Below are 5,125 nucleotides of genomic sequence, written 5' to 3' on the forward strand. Positions count from 1 at the left end.
TTAGGCTGGTTTGATGGGTATTGTATTGTCAGGCTGGTTTGGTGGGTATTGTATTGTTAGGCTGGTTTGATGGGTATTGTATTGTCAGGCTGGTTTGGTGGGTATTGTATTGTATTGTCAGGCTGGTTTGGTGGGTATTGTATTGTATTGTCAGGCTGGTTTGGTGGGTATTGTACTGTCAGGCTGGTTTGGTGGGTATTGTATTGCCAGGGTGATAGGTAGGGTATTGAATTGGTGGTAATAGTGGAAGTGGATGGAGGTAATTAAAGACCACATGTTCAGCTGGAGCGACAATCACAGCTATCAATGGAGGTGGGAGGGAGAGGAGAGGAGCGGGGGAAGAGAGAAGAGGAGGTGGGAGGGAGAGGAGAGGAGCGGGGGAAGAGAGAAGAGGAGGTGGGAGGGAGAGGAGAGGAGCGGGGGAAGAGAGAAGAGGAGGTGGGAGGGAGAGGAGAGGAGAGGAGGGTGTGGAGAGGACAGGAGAGGAGTGAGGTGGGAGGGAGAGGAGGTTGGAGGGAGAGGAGAGGAGCGGGGTGGGAGGGAGAGGAGAGGAGTGAGGTGGGAGGGAGTGGAGGTTGGAGGGAGAGGAGAGGAGGGTGTGGAGAGGACAGGAGAGGAGTGAGGTGGGAGGGAGAGGAGGTTGGAGGGAGAGGAGAGGAGGGTGTGGAGAGGACAGGAGAGGAGTGAGGTGGGAGGGAGAGGAGGTTGGAGGGAGAGGGAGGAGTGAGGTGGGAGGGAGAGGAGAGGAGAGGAGTGAGGTGGGAGGGAGTGGAGGTTGGAGGAAGAGGTGAGGAGGGTGTGGAGAGGACAGGAGAGGAGTGAGGTGGGAGGGAGAGGAGGTTGGAGGGAGAAGAGGGTGTGGAGAGGATAGGAGAGGAGTGAGGTGGGAGGGAGAGGAGGTTGGAGGGAGAGGAGAGGAGTGAGGTGGGAGGGAGAGGAGGTTGGAGAGGAGAGGAGAAGAGGGAGGTGGGAGGGAGAGGAGGTTGGAGGGAGAGGAGAGGAGGGTGTGGAGAGGACAGGAGAGTAGTGAGGTGGGAGGGAGAGGAGGTTGGAGGGAGAGGAGAGGAGTGAGGTGGGAGGGAGAGGAGGTTGGAGAGGAGAGGAGAAGAGGGAGGTGGGAGGGAGAGGAGGTTGGAGGGAGAGGAGAGGAGGGTGTGGAGAGGACAAGAGAGGAGTGAGGTGGGAGGGAGAGGAGGTTGGAGAGGAGAGGAGAGGAGGGAGGTGGGAGGGAGAGAGAGAGGGGAGAGGAGTGAGGTGGGAGGGAGAGGAGAGGAGGGTGTGGAGAGGACAGGAGAGGAGTGAGGTGGGAGGGAGAGGAGGTTGGAGAGGAGAGGAGGTTGGAGAGGAGGTTGGAGAGGAGAGGAGAGGAGGGAGGTGGGAGGGAGAGGAGGTTGGAGGGAGAGGAGAGGAGGGTGTGGAGAGGACAGGAGAGGAGTGAGGTGGGAGGGAGAGGAGGTTGGAGGGAGAGGAGAGGACAGGAGAGGAGTGAGGTGGGATGGAGAAGAGGTTGGAGAGGAGAGGAGAGGAGGTTGGAGAGGAGAGAAGAGGAGAGGAGGGAGGTGGGAGGGAGAGAGAGAAGATTAGAGGAGTGAGGTGGGAGGGAGAGGAGGTTGGAGGGAGAGGAGAGGAGGGTGTGGAGAGGACAGGAGAGGAGTGAGGTGGGAGGGAGAGGAGGTTGGAGAGGAGAGGAGAGGAGGGAGGTGGGAGGGAGAGAGAGAAGAGGAGAGGAGGTTGGAGGGAGAGGAGGTTGGAGGGAGAGGAGAGGACAGGAGAGGAGTGAGGTGGGAGGGAGAGGAGGTTGGAGAGGAGAGGAGAGGAGAGGAGAGAAGAGGAGGGAGGTGGGAGGGAGAGAGAGAAGAGGAGAGGAGTGAGGTGGGAGGGAGAGGAGGTTGGAGGGAGAGGAGAGGAGGGTGTGGAGAGGACAGGAGAGGAGTGAGGTGGGATGGAGAGGAGGTTGGAGGGAGAGGAGAGGACAGGAGAGGACAGGAGAGGAGTGAGGTGGGAGGGAGAGGAGGTTGGAGAGGAGAGGAGGTTGGAGAGGAGAGGAGGTTGGAGAGGAGAGGAGAGGAGGGAGGTGGGAGGGAGAGAGAGAAGAGGAGAGGAGTGAGGTGGGAGGGAGAGGAGGTTAGAGGGAGAGGAGAAGAGGGTGTGGAGATGACAGGAGAGGAGTGAGGTGGGAGGGAGAGGAGGTTGGAGAGGAGAGGTGAGGTGGGAGGGAGAGAGAGAGAGAAGAGGAGAGGAGTGAGGTGGGAGGGAGAGGAGGTTGGAGGGAGAGGAGAGGAGGGTGTGGAGAGGACAGGAGAGGAGTGAGGTGGGAGGGAGAGGAGGTTGGAGGGAGAGGAGAGGACAGGAGAGGAGTGAGGTGGGAGGGAGAGGAGGTTGGAGAGGAGAGGAGGTTGGAGTGGAGAGGAGGTTGGAGAGGAGAGGAGAGGAGAGGAGGGAGGTGGGAGGGAGAGAGAGAAGAGGAGAGGAGTGAGGTGGGAGGGAGAGGAGGTTGGAGGGAGAGGAGAGGAGGGTGTGGAGAGGACAGGAGAGGAGTGAGGTGGGAGGGAGAGGAAGTTGGAGGGAGAGGAGAGGACAGGAGAGGAGTGAGGTGGGAGGGATTGGAGGTTGGAGAGGAGAGGAGAGGAGGTTGGAGAGGAGAGGAGAGGAGAGGTGGTTGGAGAGGAGAGGAGAGGAAGGAGGTGGGAGGGAGAGAGAGAAGAGGAGAGGAGTGAGGTGGGAGGGAGAGGAGGTTGGAGGGAGAGGAGAGGTTGGTGTGGAGAGGACAGGAGGGAGAGGAGGTTGGAGGGAGAGGAGAGGACAGGAGAGGAGTGAGGTGGGAGGGAGAGGAGGTTGGAGAGGAGAGGAGGTTGGAGAGGAGAGGAGGTTGGAGAGGAGACGAGAGGAGAGGAGGTTGGAGAGGAGAGGAGGGAGGTGGGAGGGAGAGAGAGAAGAGGAGACGAGTGAGGTGGGAGGGAGAGGAGGTTGGAGGGAGAGGAGAGGAGGGTGTGGAGAGGACAGGAGAGGAGTGAGGTGGGAGGGAGAGTAGGTTGGAGAGGAGAGGAGAGGAGGTTGGAGAGGAGAGGAGGGAGGTGGGAGGGAGAGAGAGAAGAGGAGAGGAGTGAGGTGGGAGGGAGAGGAGGTTGGAGGGAGAGGAGAGGAGGGTGTGGAGAGGACAGGAGAGTAGTGAGGTGGGAGGGAGAGGAGGTTGGAGGGAGAGGAGAGGAGAGGACAGGAGAGGAGTGAGGTGGGAGGGAGAAGAGTGAGGTGGGAGGGAGAGGCGGTTGGAGAGGAGAGGAGAGGAGAGGTGGTTGGAGAGAAGAGGAGAGGAGAGAGGAACGTTCTGGAATAGGTGGTGATGACGCAAAAGGGGAGGGAGGTGGGCCATTGTGTGTGTGAGAGAGAGAGAGGGAGAGAGAGAGAGAGAGCGAGAGAGAGAGAGAGAGAGAGAGCAAAAGAAAGAGAACGTGTGTGCTTGTGTCAGTGTGTGTGTGCCTGCCTTCTGCTTCCCCTGCTCCCCTCCTCTCTGGGGACCCTGCTCCTCTCCTCTCTGCTCCCCTTCTCTCTGTGGACTCTGCTCCCCTCCTCTCTGTGGACTCTGCTCCCCTCCTCTCTGGCGACCCTGCTCCTCTCCTCTCTGGCGACCCTGCTCCCCTCTCTGGGGACCCTGCTCCTCTCCTCTCTGGGGACCCTGCTCCTCTCCTCTCTGGAGACCCTGCTCCTCTCCTCTCTGGGGACCCTGCTCCCCTCTCTGGGGACCCTGCTCCTCTCCTCTCTGGGGACCCTGCTCCTCTCCTCTCTGGGGACCCTGCTCCTCTCCTCTCTGGGGACCCTGCTCCTCTCCTCTCTAGGGACCCTGCTCCCCTCCTCTCTGGGGACCATGCTCCCTGCTCCCCTCCTCTCTGGTGAACCAGCTCCCCTCCTCTCTGGGGACCCTGCTCCTCTCCTCTCTGGGGACCCTGCTCCCCTCTCTGGGGACCCGGTCTGGTGGGTGCTGTCATTTCACATCACTAGAGAGATGGCCCGCATGCACCTGCTCTTTACATTAGAGATGGGGGAGGTGTAACATTATGAGGCTGAAGAAAAGACAACCAAAGATGGTCTATTATATTGACAAGATAGTCAAGTGACTGCTCTAACAATGGAAATACATGCAGGAAGCCAGATCAGGTGGAACCATTCTAGCCAATGAGAGGGCAGATACAAGTGTGGGAAAAACAGGCCATAGAGATGGATAGAGGACGTGACCCCACTGAAGGTCTGTACCTTGGGGAAACTTTACCCCTGAGTGTGTTTTGGAGAAAGTGAGTGTCTAGGCTGTGTGAGATTGCCATTATATATCACAGGAGCTCACAATGAGGACTGCTGATCACACAGCAAGTCAACCATAGTAGCCTGGCCTCGTGGCCATTCTGTTTCCACTGAATATTCCCCAAAGTACTTGGCTAACAGCGTCAGATATGCCAGGTACTTTCGCACTGCGACCTTCAAGAGACTCCAATCTCGACCCCTACGCACATCTCCTCACCGAAGTTAGGTTGGTAGTCATTTATTTTAAGGGATCTCACGGTTTGTTTTACATGTAGACTGCAGGATACACACACATGTGTTCTGGGGATTTAGCTTTAGCAAACCCTCCACCTGAGTGAGAATGACTATTTTTTTGAGTGTGTTTAATGTTATTCATTATTAATTGATGGCTGAAAGGAACAAGGAGGGTCTGTGGGAGACGTGGATTCATTCACCTGATTCACCACGTGAATGCAGGCCTAAAGGTGGGAAAGTCCGTAGTGAAGGGAACGCGTTCTATTCGAATGTTGAGCGCTGTTCTGTGCGCATGCGTGCGGTTTCCCCGAGCTGTGCGGAGCAGCTCTATCGTCACATCACGCCGTGGAGATGCTCCAGGGTTGCGGGCCTTGAACAATCACTCTTTTAGTAACCATGTTGTGAAAATGTACCTCTCGGACATTGAATTGATTCAGGTTAATTCCCTATATAGGCTGCGTGCTTTCTTTACAACCAATGTAGGTTTTGTTTTTTTGTCTATGTTATATAATCTGCTACATTTATCCCTGGAAATGGATTAATGGATGGATTTTCTTAGAAAATTAACACATCTGTGTCCTTGGTTACGACGGTGCAG

The sequence above is a fragment of the Oncorhynchus masou genome, chromosome 12, assembly GCF_036934945.1.
Source record: "Oncorhynchus masou masou isolate Uvic2021 chromosome 12, UVic_Omas_1.1, whole genome shotgun sequence".
Taxonomy (NCBI): Eukaryota; Metazoa; Chordata; class Actinopteri; order Salmoniformes; family Salmonidae; genus Oncorhynchus; species Oncorhynchus masou.